The sequence below is a fragment of the Nerophis ophidion genome, linkage group LG19, assembly GCF_033978795.1.
Source record: "Nerophis ophidion isolate RoL-2023_Sa linkage group LG19, RoL_Noph_v1.0, whole genome shotgun sequence".
NCBI lineage: Eukaryota > Metazoa > Chordata > Actinopteri > Syngnathiformes > Syngnathidae > Nerophis > Nerophis ophidion.
This window is the reverse complement of record NC_084629.1, coordinates 32317895-32339285: the sequence shown is the minus strand read 5'-3', so window position 1 is coordinate 32339285 and position 21391 is coordinate 32317895.

Here is a 21391-nt window from a genome sequence, read left to right as displayed (position 1 = left end):
AAGAATGCCCCAAACAAGATCCATTCACACCCTCAACCAAACAACCAACCACTTCCCTCATCAACTTTGGATCCTGTGGAAAACCAATCTAGGCAAAATTTACCTCAAGCATCTCAATCATTTCAAGGCAACACATTACCAGGTGAATTCCACACTGTATTACAGAGGCATGATGAAATGATGGCACTCCTGGTTCAAGCACAAACCTACCAATTACTTCCACACAGACAAATTCCGTTTTTTGAAGGTGACCCTTTGCAATTTCAGGCTTTCATAAAAGCTTTTGAGTATTGTATAGAGCCAAAAACCAATGATCGTGGTGACTGCTTATATTATCTGGAGCAGTTTAACAAAGGACAGCCCAGAGAGTTGGTGCGCAGTTGCCTCTATATGCCTACAGAGAGAGGCTATGCTACAGCAAAACGCCTACTAAAGGAACACTTTGGAAATCCTTCAAAAATAACAGCAGCAAACCTGGACAAAATCATAGGTTGGTCAAACATCAAGTTTGAGGATGTAAAAAATATCCAAGCTTTTGCACTGTACTTGCGAGAATGCTCCAATGCCATGGATGAGCTGCAGTACTTGGACGAGCTCAATATGCCAGCTAGCATGAAGTTGCTCATACAAAAGCTTCCTTACAAATTAAGGGACCAGTGGAGAGGAAAAGTAGCTGACATTGTTGACCAACAAAAGCGACATGCTTGTTTCACAGACATTGTGAAATTTATTGAACAGCAGGTCAGAATTGCTTCAGATCCTGTCTTTGGCGACATTCAGGACATCCCTCGAAATGAAACAATAACCAAACCCAAGCCCATACATCAGGGCAAATCACAGTTCAGAAGGAACAGTTTCGCAACTCATGTGGCAGTTGCCACTAGACCTAAACCGGCTCCACACCTCAATAAATTTGTGAACACCTCCAAGACACCTCCTGTCTTTACTGTAAAAGTGAACATGCATTGGAGGCACACAGGGAAAAGCTTGACTTTTTTAAGGAAAAAGGCCTGTGTTTTGGTTGCCTGTGCACAGGGAACCTGAGCAAGAGTTGCGACAGGCGCATCACTTGCTCTTACTGCAACAAGACGCATCCCAAAGTGCTGTATATTGACAGGAGAAATCTGGAAAGTGGAGGAAATGGTCAACTGCCAAAGGTAAAAGCAGATATTTGCACTACATCATCAACCTCTGGCCATACAGGGGCTGGAAAGTATGGAATTTTACCTAGTCTGCCCATTCAAGTAAAGTGCTCAGAGGGCAGCAAGATAGTCCAGACATATGCTTTCCTAGATCCAGGAAACACAGGGACCTTCTGTTCTGAACAATTGGTGAACAGGCTGAACGCAGAAGGCCGAAGAACAAAAATCTACTTGCGCACCATGGGGCACAGTAAGGCGGTCCCGAGCAGCATTGTAAATGGTCTGGAAATCTCTAAGCTTACTGGTAGGGAGTTTTTTGAGCTTCCTGATGTCTTCACTCAAAGGCAGATGCCCGTGTACACTAACAATCTGATTAGTGAGGCAGAACTTGATAAGTGGCCTTACCTCAAAGGCATCAAAATTCCTCGGATAACTGCCAACATGAACCTGTTAATTGGTACCAACGCCTCCAAGTTAATGGAACCACGGGAGGTGATTGACAGCCATGGAGATGGACCTTATGCTGTCAGAACCCTATTGAGGTGGGTAATTAATGACATGCATAATGGGGGCCCCACAGTTACTGTTAACCACACAATCATTAACAATTTGGAGGAACTGCTTATGAACCAGTACATGCATAATTTCAATGAGCAGGGTCCCAAAAATCAAGAGGATATGTCAAAAAAAAGAAAGAAGCCCAAGATAGAGAAGCCCTGCAGGAAGACACCAAAAAGAAAACAGAGCGCAGATGACAGTGACGATGAATGAGAAGTCAGTCGAATGCGAATAATACGCCAGGCCGCCTCCAAGGCCGCATCGAAACAGCGAGAAATCCTTCTGGGTGACGGAGGCAGTGAGGATGAAGAGCAGGATGACCCAGAGGAAGCTTACCTGGATCCTGATGAGTCTGGCAGTGATGAAGACTTCATGGTGGAAGACGATGATGACAGCGACTATGGCAAGTCCAAAAAGAGAAGCAGCAAGAAGGTGATTCGACGAGGGAGAGTGGACAAGAAGGAGAAGAAGTCTCCTAAACCACGATTAAAGACTACAGTGAACCCCAGCCCAGTGAACGACAAGGGCAAAGGTCACACCAGCACCAAGGTGGCGGAGAAGAGTTCCCCAAAAGAGGAGGAAGAAAACGACCCTGAGAGTCCTTTGGGAGAAGAAGAGGAGGACGAAACTGAAAAGAAAAAAAGCTCTCCTACCCCCAAGGTGAGAAAGAAAGCTGATGGCAAGGAGTAAGAAAAGAATACAGCTACAGTCTACATGTACTGTTGGTAATAGATCACCAGTATTGGATGTGCATAAGGAAATGCAGGCTGTGAATGAAGGCATGGAGTAAAATAACTGCATTATTGCAAAAGGGAACATGAAACCCTAAGAGTGTTTGTTGTGGTATTATGGCTCTATTTTTGTTCTATTTATTTCAAATTAAATTGCTCTGTTCATCACGCCAGTAGCAATTAGGGGCTGGTGTGTTAGAGCCAAATACACTTTCTGTCTGTCGAATTGATGACGTCACTAAAGGGGTTGACACCAAGGCCAAGTGCCTGTCTATTTAGGGAGGAGTCGGGATCTTGCTCAGGTGTTGCTGAGTAGAGGCGCAACAGTTTTCCACTGTGCCAGGCTAGAATTTGTTTGCTCCCATGTATTTTCTGTTTTTTTACAAAGTGTGTTATATAAATGTGAGTTTATGATATTAAATATTTTTGTTAAACATGGACACAATTTTGCAAATCAATTATTAGCCGGCTGCACACGTTTGAACTAGCTTCATTATATTCGGCAACCAGTAGGAGTAATAGTTAAGGACTTTACCGCTACACATACTCCAACCATCCGTTTCAATACATGCGTAATCTGTTGAATCGCTTAAACCGCTGAAATCCGAGTCTGAATCCGAGCTAATGTCGCTATATCTTGCTGTGCTATTCGCCATTGTTTGTTTGTATTGGCAGCACTGTATGACGTCACAGGAAAATGGATAGTGGCTTCAAAGATAGCGAAAATAAGGCACTTCAAGGCTTTTATTAGGGATATTCCGGGACAGGTAACATTTCGAAAAAAACTTTAAAAAATACAACAAACCACTGGGAACTGATTTTTATTGTTTTTAACCGTTTTGAAATTGTGATAATGTTCCCCTTTAAGAGTTGGATAATTTTCGGATATCGGTAAAAAAGTAATTATCGGACATCTCTAATTTTTATCCTTCACTCCTTAAGTGTGCTGACATGGTTATAAAACATTATATGGAACCACTTATCTAAACTGAGCAAAAAAAATACTCTGTACTAAGTACAATTTTGCTGAAGTTGATTTTAAGTTCATAATAGTCGTAGAAGAAGAAGAAGAAAAGGAAGGGCATGATGTGAAGGGACTCGCCTCTCAGGCACACACTTCTCCTAACCGCACGCTCACCACACGTTCTTCAAGGAGTAGTCAAACTAAATGCTTTTTAATAAACAAGAGTTAACTTATTTTTATATTTGGACAGCGAGGTAGTCTTTTAAAGCATGTATTGTGCTATTTCAATGTTATGCCCTGTCTAATTTATTTTGTCAATTGATAAGATGATTAAATGTCAGCTCAGTTACTGCTTGTAGAGTTTATGCTGGCCACAGCTTGACACTGGAGCGGATCAATTCTATCTTCATTGTACTCCGTATTCAATGGATGCTTACAGGGTATAATGTAATGAGGAGCACAACAGGGCTCTGTTTTGGAGCTTCTTTTGTTCAAATTCAGCATTTAAAAGCCCCAGAATGTAACTTTTGGAGCCCAGAAATGGTATAACTTTGAATAAAAGTTTCCTTGTGCCAAGTTCTTCCATTGTTATTGTGGGACTGGTCAATCCCCAACAACACAAATATTTTTGCCATTTTCAGTTCCGTCATCACTAGTGGTGTAAATATACAAACAAACGTATTTAGTGCGGCCCTGTATTGAATCTGGCAGCTCTTAGTTTGACACTGTGGAGTGTTCGCCAGAATAACAAAAAGTGCTCAATTTATTAGTATTGGGGAGCCACTCGGAACTGTACGTTAACTGTTCACCCTCGGACGTTAAATATGGCTTTTGTACGTGTCGAGGACCATGTGGCTCATAGAAACCATGATGCCCGCACCCGTTTCCAAGTATGGGGTGAGCTCATTGTAAGCAACTAGCCTCTATTTAGTTTTTTTTTTCTCGCCATAGAAAAAGAATAACATTGACTAAGTGCTTCACACAGCATTAGCGAACAAGCAGAACAGCTGAGGGGTTCATTCAGTGTGGAAACACTAACAAGACGAGAAGGTCATAGAGTGCAGACCCCAGTACCAGGGGCCTCAAAATATTCTGATTCATAGCTAACAATGTGTTAACCTGTAACCCGGTTTAGCACTAGCAGCTACCATTAGCAGTAATGCATACAAAAACACAGTCAGTCAAATTGTGGCTAGCATTGATTGATTGATTGAAACTTTTATTAGTAGATTGCACAGTACATATTCTGTACAATTGGCAACTAAATGGTAACACCCAAATTAGTTTTTCAACTTGTTTAATTCGGGTCCACGTTAATCGATTCATGGTAATTAGCTCTCATATAAACTTAGCCATAAGTGTTGGCCCTGCGATGAGGTGGCGACTTGTCCAGGGTGTACCCCGCCTTCCGCCCGATTGTAGCTGAGATAGGCGCCAGCGCCCCCCGCGACCCGAAAGGGAATAAGCGGTAGAAAATGGATGGATGGATAAACTTAGCAATGGGGCCAAAATATTCAGTCTCATGCGTAACAACATGCTCACCAATTAATATTACAACAGTGCTAGCAATGATGCCTAAAAATACACACTGACCAATCAAATTAAAGCTAGTGCACACAACTAACAGTGATACCTAAAAAAGAAAACCTTCAAACCAATCAATTCCGGCTAGCTCTAGCAGGTAACTTTAGCAGTGGAGCCAAAATAGCCCCTCTCACAGCTAACAATGTGTTTTATAGTCTGCATGCAGTGTCCGCCCTGAGATCGGTAGGTTGAGATTTCAAACCCTGGCCAAGTCATACCAAAGACTATAAAAATGGGACCCATTACCTCCCTGCTTGGCACTCAGCATCAAGGGTTGGAATTGGGGGTTAAATCACCCAAACTTATTCCCGGGCGTGGCTACCGCTACTGCCCACTGCTCCCCTCACCTCCCAGGAGGTGATCAAGGGGATGGGTCAAATGCAGAGAAAAATGTTGCCACACGCAGTGTATGTGTGGCAATCATCGGTACTTTAACTTTAACTTAAAAACTAACACAAGCATCCAACACACTGAAAACACTGGGCAGTCAAACTGTGGGTAGCAAATGCAGCTAACCTTTCACAGAGGTGCCTAAAAAAAATACCCGCAGGCTAGTCAAATTGTGGATAGCACTGATGGCTAATATTAGCTGTGGTTTTAAAATACTAATTCTTACAGATGACAATGCACCAGGGAGTCAAAATGCAGACAGCTAGCAGCTAACCTTACCAGTGACACCAAAATATTCAGATTCACAGCGAGGAATGGGCTAGCCAGAACCCTGGCTTAGTACTTGCAGCTAAAGTTAGCAGTGATACCTAAAAAAACGCTAGACAGTCAAATTGTAGTAGGTAATTTTAGCAGGGGAGCCACAATACTTTGTCTTACACTTAACAACATGCTCGCCAGTAAACATGACATGATGCTTAAAAATACACACCGGCCAATTGGTCAAATTTTAGCCAGCACTAGCGGCTAAAATTAGCAGTGACGCCTAAAAATATACACTGACCAATCAAATTGCGCCTAGCTCTAGCATGTAACCTAATGGTGTGTTCCATTTGTACTGGGATGTCTGAATTTCTGAGTTCCTAGTCGGAAGTTCCAACTGGAACGCCCCTCAAGGTCCGATTTCCTACTCGGAAAGTCGGAGCTTTATCAAAGATGGTTGCTCTGAATATAAACAATAATATAAGCTTCTAAAATATCCGTTATCGGCACTTTTGATTACTTTTTGTCGCCCTAAATTAGCCATAGACGATGGCTGGATGGACGTTCATACAGTAGTATGTATAGGCTGACCATATTCTGAAATCCCAAAAAGAGTACACATGTGGGAAAATTTGCCAATGATACTTGAACTTGCTTTATAAATAATATATTTACTTAAATAAAGCATTTTTTCTCCTCTATTGACTGCTGTGTTGGCGCTAAGGATTTTTAAAATGGGGTCCCAGGGACCCCATCAAGTCATAAAAATGGTGTCCCACAGTCCATTTTTGGGGTCCCACTTTTTTGTAAGCGTTTTGAAAACAAATGATAAACGTATTCATTATCCTGTTGTATCTCACATTGTATATCGTGTTTTGGAAAAAAGTTGTCATGAATGTTACTTAATTCATTAAAAAAAAGAAAAAAAAAAGAAAACAAATGTGTATACATACACTGTAAAAAAAACTCCTATTTTAATGGTTAATTTACTCTGAATTTCTACTGTAATTTTTGTATTTTTTTTAAATAGGTTAAAAAACTGTAGAATTGAAGACATTATCTGTAAATAAACAAACCACCTGTTATTTTAAGTAATATGCCAGTAATGACAAACTATGTATATTTCTATTTTTTTTTTACAGAAAAATATAAAATTTATTATACATATCTTTTTCTGTTTTCTCAAATTACTTTCAAATTCATGTAAAATTACAGTAATTAACTTTCAATAAATATGTAAGTTGTTATATAAAAGTCTATCTCCATACTAACAATCTAACAGTTTTATATGTAATTTTAAGTTAAATCATATTTTTTCAATATTTATGTGTATTTTTACATTCAAGTCAAAAAATATATGTAGCCTGTTATATAAAGGTTTATGCTCATACTAACAATTTAATGACACATGTTGCTGACTGCAAGACATACTTGATCAACAGCCAACAGCCATACAGGTCACACTGACGGTGGCCGTACAAACAACTTTAACACTTTTACAAATATGCGTCACACTGTGGAGCCACATCAAACAAGAATGACAAACACATTTCAAGACAACATCTGCACCGTAACACAACATAAACACAAGAGAACAATTACCCATCATCCCATGTGTTACAATATACACCCCCACCACAAAACCCCGCCCACCTCAACCGACGCAGGGGGGTTTGGTGCTAGCGGGGTGTATAATACAGTTGGAAGAGTCATGGATGCAAGGGATTCTGGGTAATTGTTATGTTGCGTTTATAATGTATTACTGTGAGGATGTTCTCCCGAAATGTGTTTGTCATTCTTGTTTGATGTGGGTTCACAGGGTGGGGCATATTAGTATGTGTGTTAAAGTTGTTTATATCACAAACTTAAGTGTAACCTGTATCACCCCGTATGCCTTGCAATCTCGTACGTGCATCGCGGAAGCCACATACAACATGTTACTGGGCTGTCAAGCTGTTTGTACATGTTGTAGAAGGCGTCAAAGTCAATGGCTTCATAACACGCCCTGATTGTTGTTATCTGGGTGGCCACCAGCAGATATTCGTGAGAATATCCCATTGTCTTCTTTATTTTGTGAAACGGGTCAAAATGGCTCTTTGAGTGGTAAATGTCGCCGATCCCTGATATACATATACAGTATATATATATGGTAACTTAACCCTGGTCCTACATTGTAAACACACGCAACTTTAATTCAAAATGCGGGACATTTGACGCATTTAAAAAAAAACGCCCGCAATGGAGCACATGTCCGGGGAAAAGAGTATGTATGGTCAGCCTAAGTATGTTGTGACATTACTGTAGTGTAAAATCAATTTTTTCACGTGATATATATATATATATATATATATATATATATATATATACATGCATATAAGTTTTCCTTTTTTGGCAAAAAAAAAAAAATTCTCATACCGTATTTGACGGATGTAGAAACAGTGCATATTTTCCCATTCGTTGTTTGTATTCAGACAAGGCAACCGCAAGAATAGCTTGCGTGCATCTGGCCATCTTGATTTCCAACATTGTGACTAGAACACTCATACTTCAGCTGTGAGGTAATTTCCAGCTCTGACTTCCATCTTCTGACGTAAATGAAACTCACTAATAGCAGTGGAGCCAAACACCCCGTCTCACACTTAACAAGGTGTTTGCAAGTCAACACGCAGATAGTGCTAGAAGCTATTAAAGTGCCCGCCCTGAGAACGGTAGGTCGTGAGTTCAAATCCCGGCTGAGTCATACCAAAGACTATAAAAGTTGAATCATCCTGAGAGGCCCTTGTTGCTACGTCTCTTTTTCACGTTTTTTAACTAAACCATCAATAAAATCCAATCCAATCCAATGGGTGGGTTGTACTTTATTTATATAGTACATTTATACAACAAAATGTTTCCAAAGTGATGCACAACAATATTAAAAACAACATTCAAATACTATCCTGACCTCCACCAATGACTGAATAAAAACAAGAACAAAAAATAAATAATAATAAATAAATACATGTAAAACCCAATATAAAAACAATATAAAATAAAGATGATTAAAAATGATTTTAAGGGTGAAACCAATTAAAACAGTAAATAGAATTCAAAATTTTAAAACACCGAGGGCAAAAGAAGATCACACAACTCACGTAGTGTTAAAAGCCAGAGAATAAGAATGGGTCTTAAGACGAGACTTAAAACACTCCACTGTGGGAGCAGTTCGAATATGGAGGGGCAGAGTGTTCCAGAACTTAGGGCCGACCACAGAAAAGGCTCTGTCTCCCTTAGTTTTAAGTCTGGTCTTGGGTACCACGATTTATTGCGCTAAGGAAAATAAAATGTCACCGCTGTAGTCATAATTTTTGTGCTTAAAAATATCCCCATGACTTTAGCCCCAGACTTCATCTGTTTGTTTGATATTGTCATTACTGCCACTAGTGGTGGAGAAAAGTGTGGCCCTCGAGGGGGCGTTGTTGGCTAAACAATGGTTAAAAAACACTGGATTAGATCAAATGAATTTATAGTTATAAAAAAAAGCGACTTCACCGCATGTCACTGACTATTACCAACAGCTCACAGTGGAAGTAGCTAAAATCTTGCGTGTCCCAGCTACCAATATTCTAGCCAGTTGACAACACCGGCGACGCCTAAGAATACACACTCGGCAGTCAAACGCTGGCCAGCGATAGGGTCTAACCTTAGCGGTGACGCGAACATTTTTTCATTGGCACTCTTCTTGTTTTATGTCAAAGCTTGAACCCTATTGATTTTGTACATTATAGCCTTCTAGATACAGTACAGTATCACTGCACAGTTATTGATCATTGGCTCTCCCAGAATTTCAAGACTTTATGGTCCACTGCAGTAATGCTATTGATTTTGAATCATATTAGATATTTTCTCAGACACACTTTTTGCCATGTAAAAAAACAGAAAAATCAGGTATTTTCCTTGTTGCCATATGATGCGTGTCCCAGCATGGCGTGCTGTTTGTCTCGGGTCAACACCGACTCCTATGAGCATTCCGTGCATACTAACACCTCCCTGCAGAATAGCCTACCCATAATGCCTTTCAGCAAGCACCTGTGTTTATGGCCCTGCGCCATGGCCTTTAACCCACAAATACAACTTCATGTCTTTCAGTCCAGTGCCGGAGACTAAGAAACAGAATTAGGGTCAGAGTGATACCTCCTGCGAGAAAGGCGCATAATCATGTGCGAACCCAAATGGTACCATTTGATGATGACATGTCATGGTTGACATAGACAACGCGGCGCGTCAAATCATATATCACTGCGTCAATTTGATAGACACCGGTTTCTCGCCTCGCATCAAAATGCAATAGTTGGCACGAACGTATGAAAACAAGCAGTCGCACGAAGACAAATGTTTTTAAAAAAAGATATGCGAAGGCCATTTGTATATGCTGAAGTTTTAACGACCTCTATTTGACCACTTGGTCATTTATGAAGTATATTGCACAACACAGCAGCAACGGGACCAATTCGGAGAAAATTGCTCACTCAGCATTAATACTTCTGATGAGTAAACTACAGTACGGCAACGCATCACTTTCACATCAAAAGCTGAGTAGCAACATTTTAAAGCGCATGGAGAAATAAATAAAGCTCCTCATGATTCATACTGTAGTGTTGACCCTTAAGGCACAATTGGGGAGGTGCATTGAACAGGCACGAATACCACGAATATATATATATTTGTATATATATATATATATATATATATATATATATATATATATATATATATATATATATATATATATATATATATATATATATATATTATATATATAGTGGGGTACGGCTTGGCGCAGTGGCAGAGTGGCCATGCGCAACCCGAGCGTCCCTGGTTCAATCCCCATCTAGTACCAACCTCGTCACATCCGTTGTGTCCTGAGCAAGACACTTCACCCTTGCTCCTGATGGGTGCTGGTTAGCGCCTTGCATGGCAGTTCCCTCCATCAGTGTGTGAATGTGTGTGTGAATGGGTAAATGTGGAAGTAGTGTCAAAGCGCTTTGAGTATCTTGAAGGTAGAAAAGTATATATATGAATAGTATATATATGAATATGATATATATATATATAAATATATATATATATATATATGTATATATATATATACATATATATAATTGGGTTTAAAAGCAGCTTCCATGTTATGCTAATTCATTCACAAACAAGAAGCTATTGCAAGGAATTTTAGGATTTTACCATCCACGGCCCGTAAAATCATCAAAAGGTTCAAAGAATCTGGAGAAATCACTGCACGTAAGCGATGATATTACGGACCTTTGATCCCTCAGGCGGTACTGAATCAAAAACCAACATCAGTGTGTCAATGATATCACCAAATGTGCTCAGGAACACTTCATAAAACCACTGTCAGTAACTACAGTTGGTCGCTACATCTGTAAGTGCAAGTGAAAACTCCGCTATTCGAAGCAAAACCCATTAAATCAACAACACCCAGGAACGCCGCCGTAAGATGGACTGATGCAAAGTGGTAAAGTGTTCTGTGGTCTGACGAGTCCACATTTCAAATTATATTTGGAAACTGTGGACGTGGTGTCCTCGGGAACAAAGAGGAAAATAACCATCCGTATTCTTATAGGCGCAAAGTTCAAAAGCCAGCATCTGTGATAGTATGGGGGTGTATTAGTGCCCAAGGCATGCGTAACTTACACATCTGTGAATGCACCATTAATGCTGAATGGTCCATACAGGTTTTGGAGCAACATATGTTGTTATTCAAGCAACGTTATCATGGACGCCCCTGCTTATTTCAGCAAAACAATGCCAAGCCACGTGTTACAACAGCGTGGTTTCGTAGTAAAACAGTGCTCTCCTGGCCCGCCTGCAGTCCAGACCTGTCTCCCATCGAAAATGTGTGGCACATTATGAAGCGTAAAATACGACAGTGGAGACCCCGGACTGTTGAACGACTGAAGTTCTACATAAAAAAAGAATGGGAAAGAATTCCACTTTTAAAGCTTCAACAATTAGTTTCCTCAGTTCCCAAAAGTTTATTGAGTGTTGTTAAAAGAAAAGGTGATGTAACACAGTGGTGAACATGCCCTTTCCCAAATACTTTGGCACGTGTTGCAGTCATGAAATTCTAGGTTAATTATTTGCAAAAAAAAAATAAAGTTTTTGAGTTTGAACATCAAATATCTTGTCTTTGTAGTACATTCAACTGAATATGGGTTGAAAAGGATTTGCAAATCAATGTATACTTTTTATATTTACAATTAACACAATTTCCCAACACATAAGGAAACAGGGTTCGTACATAAGTATTCACAGCCTTTGTTCAGTAATTTGTTGATGGACCTTTGGCAGAAATTACCGCCTCAAGTATTTTTTAAGACGATGCCACAAACTGGGCACACCTATCTTTGGGTAGTTTCCCCCATTCCTCTCAATCTCCATCAGATTGGATGAGAAGCGTTGGTTTTCATCCAGGATGTCTCTGTACATTGCTGCGATCATCTTAGTCGAGTCAGGGAGGTGACAAAGAATTCACAGAGCATTCCTCTATTGAGAGAGGAGAACCTTCCAGAAGGACAACCATCTCTGCAGCAAACCATCAATCAAGCCTGAATGGTATAGTGGCCAAAAGTTTGCCAAAATACATCTGATGCATCAGACCATGAGAAAAAAAAAAATCTGGTTTAATGAGGCAAAGATAGAACTCGTTGGCGTGGATGCCAAGTGTCAAATTTGGAGGAAACCAGGCCAATACCATTCCTACATTGAAGCACGGTGGTGGCAGCATTATACTGTGGGGATGGTTTTCACGAACTGTGAGGTAGTCTCACAGTTCAGGATAGAGGGAAATATGAATGCAGCAATGTACAGAGACATCCTGGATGAAAACCAACTCTTCTCATCCAACCCGATGGAGCTTGAGAGGTTTTGCAAAGAGGAATAGGTGAAACTGCCCAAAGATAGGTGTGCCCAGCTTGTGGCATTGTAATTAAAAAATACTTGAGGCTGTAATTTCTACCAAATGTCCATCAAGAAAGTATGTGAATATTTATTTACTTGTGATTTGTTTTAGTATTTTCAATAAATATGCAAAAATTTAACACAATTCCCATTGTCATTAAGGGGCATTGACTGTAGAATTTTGAGGAAAAAAATGAAATTACCAGTACTCCATTTTGGAATAGGGTTGTAACATTAAAAAATGTGGACAAAGTGAAGCACTGTCAATACTTTATGTATATATATATATATATATATATATATCAATCAATCAATCAATCAATCAATGTTTATTTATATAGCCCCAAATCACAAATGTCTCAAAGGACTGCACAAATCATTACGACTACAACATCCTTGGAAGAACCCACAAAAGGGCAAGGAAAACTCACACCCAGTGGGCAGGGAGAATTCACATCCAGTGGGACGCCAGTGACAATGCTGACTATGAGAAACCTTGTGGGCAACCCCCCCCCCTCGGTGTCTAGCAGGACCGATAATCAGCATTTCCGTTTTTTTGGCATTAAGTTGCAAAAAGTTAGCGGACATCCATTGTTTAATTTCATTAAGACACGCTTCCAACTGACTACAGTCCGGCGTGTTGGTCAGCTTTAGGGGCATGTAGAGTTGGGTGTCATCAGCATAACAGTGAAAGCTAATACCGTATTTGCGTATGACGTCACCCAGCGGCAGCATGTAGATGCTGAAGAGTACAGGGCCAAGGACCGAACCCTGGGGAACTCCACACGTTACCTTAACATAGTCCGAGGTCACACTGTTATAGGAGACGCACTGCATCCTATCAGTAAGATAAGAGTTAAACCATGACAGGGCTGAGTCTGACATACCAATTCGTGTTTTGATACGCTCTAATAAAATATTATGATCAACGGTATCGAAAGCAGCGCTAAGATCGAGGAGCAGCAACATAGATGTCCATCGTTAGCAATAGATCATTAGTCAATTTTGCGAGGGCTGTCTCAGTCGAGTGATTTGCCCTGAAACCGGATTGAAAGGTTTCACATAGATTGTTAAACGCTAAGTGCTCATTTAGCTGCTCTGCAACAATTTTTTCGAGGATTTTCAAAATAAAGGGAAGGTGAGACACCGGTCGGTAGTTTACCATGAGGTCAGGATCGAGGTTAGGTCTTTTAAGGAGAGGATGAATAACCGCTTTTTTGAATGCAACGGGAACAGTGCCCGAGGAAAGTGATAAGTTTATAATATTTAGCACTGATGGACCTAATAATACAAAAAGCTCCTTGATAAGTTTCCCAGGAAGTGGGTCAAGTAAACATGTTGTTTGTTTTATTCCATTTACACGTTGTAACAATCCTTCTAATGTTATTTCATCAAAACGAGAGAAACTATTTTGGATATTTGCAGTATCCGCCGTATATACAATCGTATCTGTGTTACTATAACCCCGTTGTAGCTGGGACGCATTGTCTTTAATCTCCTTTCTAATAAGTTCAATTTTCTTATTAAAGAACTTCATAAAGTCATCTGCCGAATGGGTGGAGCTACTGGAATATATATATATATATATATATATATATATATATATATATATATATATATATATATATATATATATACATATATACATATTCAGGGACAAGCTGTAGAAAGTGGATATATATATATATATATATATATATATATATATATATATATATATTAGGGGTGTGGGAAGAAATTGATTCGAATACGAATCGAATCGAATATGTTGTGCGATTCAGAATCGATTCTCATTTTTTTTTAAATCAATTTTTTATTTTTTTTAATCAATCCAACAAACCACTAACACAGCAATACCATAACAATGCAATCCAATTCCAAAACCAAACCTGACCCAGCAACACTCAGAACTGCAATAAACAGAGCAATTGAGACGAGACACAAACACGACACAGAACAAACCAAAAGTAATGAAACAAAAATTAATATTATCAACAACAGTATCAATATTTGTTATAATTTCAGCATAGCAGTGATTAAAAATCCCTCATTTACATTATCATTAGACATTTATAAAAAAAAAAAAAAAAAATAACAATAGTGGCTTACACTTGCATCGCATCTCATAAGCTTGACAACACACTGTGTCCAATATTTTCACAAAGATAAAATAAGTCATATTTTTGGTTCGTTTAAGAGTTAAAACAAATTTACATTATTGCAATCAGTTGATAAAACATTGTTCTTTATAATTATAAAAGCTTTTTTAAAACAATCTACTACTCTGCTAGCATTTCAGCAGAATGGGGTAGATCCTCCTTAAATCCTATGTATTGAATGAATACAGAATCGTTTTGAATTGGAAAGATATCGTTTTTGAATTGAGAATCGCGTTGAATCGAACAAATTGATATAATATCGAATCGCGACCCCAAGAATTGATATTGAATCGAATCGTGGGACACCCAAAGATTCGCAGCCCTAATATATATATATATATATATATATATATATATATATATATATATATATATATATATATATATATATATATATATATATATATAAATATGTACAAACATTTGTCCAGCTTGGCCTTCAGTCAACCTACGTTGCTAATGGTTTGTGTGTACTAAAACACAGGCTGACTTCCAGTGCACGCACTGCTAATCTGCGTCTCTTGAATGAGCAAAACAGAAAGTGCAATCCATTTCGCGTCACTATCTTCATGAATATGAAGACTCTGTGGTCATTATCAATAAGAACGCACGCAATACTAGGAGGAGGAGTTGCAAATACAATACACTCTCATGTGGGCTTTACTGCAGCGGCCATGCGGAAACTATATCTGCGTATTTAGAGTACCGGATTCTCCACATGGTTCGTATTTTATACATTTTTATTAGTTGCATTCATTAAATCACTAAACGAAGCAACGGAATCTAAATCAAGGTTTTATTATAATCAAATGAATCAAGTCAATCAGTTAGCCATAGCATCCTTATCTTAAATGATGTATTATTGTATGTGTTGATTTTCCATCCATCCATTTTTTCTACCGCTTATTCCCTTTGGGGTCACGGGGGGCGCTGGTGCCTATCTCAGCTACAATCGGGAGGAAGGCGGTGTTGATTCATTTAATAATAATTATTATAACATAATAATATACCATATTAAAAAACATATTGCAATTTGCATCACCATCACAACACCGGCGCCTCCAGGAGCGCACTTTCACCATGCTTAAAATAGGTTCTGTTGTCTGAATCGCACTTACAGTACGTACAATATATCTCCCAGAAAATATGTTACATACAATATCATATTTGTTTGCTGCACATTCCACAACATAACAAAACAGGTTAGACCATTGGAGCATACGGTATTATATCATGAAAGTGGAGAAAAATCAGTGTTTCTACGGGCACAACCAGAATACTACATGCGGGGGAAAGAATGTACAGTAGGGCATTGTGGACCAGTTTTACACTTAGTATCAATTTTATATGCAGTCTTAGTAAATCACTCGTAACAAGCCCATTTATAGTACTTGTAATTTTTTTTTACTTTGTGCACACTATTTAGCACTTTTTATTTGGACCTTAGCAGATCAGGCCCATAATGTATCCGTCAACATGTTGTTGTCTCCCAACACGCCTTAAACATGAACATTCAATCCAACATGTCAGCTGTCCACAGATTGTCTGCGTCTGTCAGCGTACAATTGTTCGGACTAGTTTCTTGACAAGTTGTGAACGTACCACAGCACCACAAGGCGCTTCTGTACATACGTGTGATATGTACAAATGGTAATGGATTATCCACTGCATGTGAAATTTAGAAAACATGGATTCCCAAACAAGTCCAGAACCAGATTAGAAATGGTGGTTCCAAATTGGAAAAAATGTAACATGCGTTTGCATGACATCATCATCATGAAGTCAGGGGGTTAATTGGAAGCAATTGGAAGCATTAGATGGAAGTTTGGGATTGCTTAATCTTTGAAACAAGCTAATGCTACTGGCAAGAAATGAAAAGGAAAAGGCTCATTGTAAAAAAATATTTTTAAAAGTTTATTGCACAATACAGCAGCAAGAGATCCACTGCGTTACTTTTGTACTTCTACAAGCTAAAGAAAATACAAAATTAATAATTAGACAAATAATCCGTGCACAAATTAATAAAATAAAGAAAACTAATCCGAAAACATACACGCAAATAAAAACAAAATGCACGTAAGCATTGTTTTTTCAAATGGATTATTTTAGAAAAATGTATGTTCATTTTGGCCATGAAGATAAGATTAGACAATATTACAGCACATATTCACAGTGTCACACATATTTCAGAACTAAATATTTACATACAAAATAAGTACTGATGAATAAATTAACATAAATAAAAAGTTATCAAGGAGTTATATTCAACTTAAAGGAATGCATTCATAGTAGATGGCTGCATATACCTGTGCCACAAAATTAAAAAACTAAATATAAAAATCTACAGTACCTCATTGAAATACTTAAAAATAATCAAACAAAATGAAAAAAAAAAGTTTTACTTACGTAAGCTCCAGACCCCAAAAAATAATCACCACAACTAAAAGAAAAATATTTGCAATACTATTTAGTATATCTTAGTGGTCCTAAAACTTTTTTCATTAAGTATAACCTCAATAAACACTTGGCTTTCCAAGTACCAACATAATGACCAACAGTAAAATGCAGTAGCGTAGTAGGCCAAAGTATTTATTAAAAAAATGTACGCTTACCACAGTTTGCTAACCCATCGAGTGGTACGCCAAAGAATCACTTAATTAAATATACTAACACAGTTATACTGTTCGAACAGGCCAAAAATGTCAAATATACTTGTTAGATAAAAATCTGCATTAAGTGATTCTTTGGCGTACCACTAGATGGGTTTGCAAACTGTGGTAAACGCTGGGGATGGGGGGAGAAAAAAAAAAAAAAATTCAGTCTAAGCCTGGGCCCCTGGAGAGGGGGTCCAGACTGAGGCCAAAGGGAAAAAAAACTCATAGCCGAAGGACACGTAAAGCATGTGTGTAAGAGTGAAACATCAAAGAACACAACAGACATTAAAGACATTAAAAGAGCAGAGCGGACCTGCACTATAAACATATTCTACCTAATAAACGAAACACACAGTATGCCAGTGATGCCTTTTGTCAGACACTCCTTACCCATTGCACAAACAGTAAAACACTGTCTGGTTTTGTTTTGTTTTCAATTTTAAACTACATGCGTTCTTCCACTAGGAGTGGCACAATTAGCTGTATTTAAAAAGTGTGATTTCCTTTACATTACTCGGCGCGCTGATGTCATCGGCGAGTGTGTGCGAGGCCGGAATGTTACAGTCTGTTGATTGAGGCAAGGGATTGTGGGTACTGTGTGTATGTGTGTTTTTTAACAGGAACGAAGAGACTTTGCACGAGAGGCATGTGTAAGCTTATGTGTGCGATGTATGGCACGACACTGCTGTGTGAAGCCTTGTCCAAAGCCAACATGGAGAAGTGGAGGGAGGACTCGCTACCACTCATTTAGAGGCCATGGATAAATGTTGACTCTTGCAACAACGGTGACTAATGATGTTTCATTGTGCTTATGATGGGAAATAGTCCCCATGTAAACAACATTTTACTGCAGGTAGAAATTCCCTTCATATGCCAGAAGGATTTAAAGCTAAAGACTGATTTTATGACTGAGGAGGTCATAAATTCCATCCATCCAATTTCTACCGCTTATTCCCTTTGGGGCCGCGGGGGGTGCAGGTGCCTATCTCAGCTACAATCGGGCGGAAGGCGGTGTACACCCTGGACAAGTCGCCACCTCATCGCAGGGCCAACACAGATTAAAAATCATTTTTAATGATAATTTTCATGACAGGAGGTGCTCTGCTATTTTTAACGACCTGCCGCAAAATTGTTATTCAAAGATCCTCTATAGTGGCGATTCCTATAAGACTGCTTTCCCTTAAATTAAAATACCGTATTTCCTTGATTTGCCGCAGGGCATATAGTATGCGCCTGCCTTGAATTACTGCCGGGTCAAACTCGCTTTGCAAAATAATTAGCGCATGCTTAGTATTACCGCCTGGTCAAACTCGTGACGTCACGAGTGACAGTTCCCCTGTCATCATTTTCAAAATGGAGGAGGCTGATTTCAATACCGGTAATTTGAAATTGTACAAAGGGAAGAAGATTAAGAGCTATTCAGTAGGATTTAAGGTCCAAGCTCACATCACAATCAAATTTGTACTGCATGCCTTTGGTAAGTGCCAGAGGAGAAGAGGTTTTAAAATAATTAGCGCATGCAAACTTTTACCGCATGCCTTTGGTAAGCGCAGGAGTGAGAATAGGTTTTAAATTAATTAGCGCCCCGGTGGCAACTCAAGGAAATACGGTAGGTGCTCAAATACTTTTTGTTTTTACATTTCAGTGACTAAATATGGGCTATCATGCGATTTTTTTTTTTTTTCAAAATCAGCTACTTTTGCGACTTTATTCTCATTCATTGTGTTAGCGTCACAGTGAATTAAACCCAGTGAAGCGATTTGACCGTGTGACACCAGTGAACATGCTCTATCGGTATCGTGCAGTATTATGCGCCAAACCATGCATGGAAAAGCTGTGCACCAAAACATGCTCATTCTAGCCAATAATCCTGACTTGCTCCTTATTTATAAAAACAATCAGCACAAATTATTTAATTGATTTTTGCTGTGCAGGTTGAAATGTTTTATTATAGTGTCCCCCTGAGTTAATGTTGCTGATTAATTTGAATTTATAAATATCTATTAAATGTATTTTATTTTATTATTCAGTATCAAATGGGTCAAGTCGGTCCAAAAATGTATTCAGTTTAAATAAGGATTTTTTTTGTAATTTTCTTTCAGGCAAATTTAAGCATTTTAAATCTTTTTTTTTTAAGACTAAAAATAATATTTATAAAATTGTTGGAAGTTGATCTATATTTCGTTTTTGTTTTATTTAATGTTACTAAGGATACAGTGTTATGTAAAGGTGTAGCTTTAAAAATGTTTCCCGACAAATGAGGCTATTTATAGTCACGGTGGGAAGAGCCTTCTTTCTCGGACGACCATGACAGAAAATAATTGAGAAGAACTGTGTTAAACTGTGTTCAGGCTGAACATCCATTGACTTCAATGGTGGACCATAGAGTGGGTTGTTCCACTACAGTCAAACGAGACAACCATTGGATAAGTGCTCGGCTCAGCATCTCTGGAAGTGAATGGAAAGTGGTCTTGGCTGGCCTGGATGCTGAGCTTCTGCATGATGATTGGCTGATCTGTCTGAGGCTGAATCCCTTTTTGATTGAGAGCTAAATGAGCAAGTTTGAAATAGAAACCATTACCAAAGTATTTTTCAAGTTTTACTGTCTTACAATCCTCTAAGTGGAGTTTTATTTGTAAAATTTTGCATTTTTCACCAAAAAGTTACGGGAACTATTGCTTCCTGTAGACTTGTGGTTTTTATTTCCACCACATTTCACAGTTCAGGGTTGTTTTATACAAATCAGGCTGATGATGAATGGATGAGAGGTACAGTGTATTTCTAGATCGATGTCCTGATGATGAGTTCCAACTGAATACTTTATATACTTCTGTCAATAGATATAAAAGAGTCTGTCCACTTCTCATAGCTTTGCGTATTGAATTGAAGTTTGTAAAAATTACTAAACAGCATCATACAGCAAACTACTTTAAAGACTTCGGCCGAGTAAAAACATAGCAAGATAGTTCCACTAATCAGTGTTCTCCAGCACACAGATGCTCTACATACATTCCTGCATGTCAAATTTTCCTTTTGCTTCTATTGTCAAGCATCTTGTCATGGAAATAGACAAGAAATAAGAAATAAACAAGTCATCTCGCTTACTCCAATGGCGGCTAAAATATCGAATACCAAGTTTAAGGAATGTCTCAACTGGGTTCAATCAATCAGCATTGGACAGCACAGCCCGCCCCTCGGAAGTTCCTGCTGGAACTTTTCGAAGTACCACCTCGCTACTAGGAACTAAAATAGTTCCTGTGGAAATGTATGTATTAATTTTTGGTGGAAACGCGGGCTGGTATTTTATTTACCAGAGTACCGAATGTACTTTTGTTTGGAGGGGCACTGAAAAGGAGCTTCCCCTACTTGAAAGACCAGTAGCGGTTTCCTTCAATACAGCAGCAACGTTGTTTTAGCTGTAGGGCACCACCTGTCCTCAATCAGCATTAATGAGTTCATTGAAAACAACATTCCAGCGTAGCAAGTAGGGGTGCTGAAAAAATTGATCCACATCCAAACCACGGTTCTTATTTGAACCAATTCTAAATTGGTTCATGAATTTTTAAGAATTGTATTATATTCTATACATTTATTTATATTATTTAGTGATATATTTGATTTTCTATTATTATGTTTTTAAGAACACAATTTTTTAAAATACAATTTTTAGGCCATAAAAATACTTAAGATTTTTTAGGATTCCTTTTTTTTTTTTTTTTTTTAAGTTTTTTAGGCCATCTATGTTGTATTCTTTTTAAGAATCAATATTTAAGACATTTTTAAGGCCATTGTATTTTTTTTATAAGAAATGTTATAAAAATAAGTTTTCTTAAGCCATCTAAATTTGCTTTTTGCTTTACATATTTTTTTTAGTCCATCAATCATTAAGGTTTTTTTTTTAAGACTCAATTTTTTTTAAATAAAACCTACCTAAGTCTTATAAAACACAAGTCAGCAGCACTGCGATGAGGTGGCGACTTGTCCAGGGTGT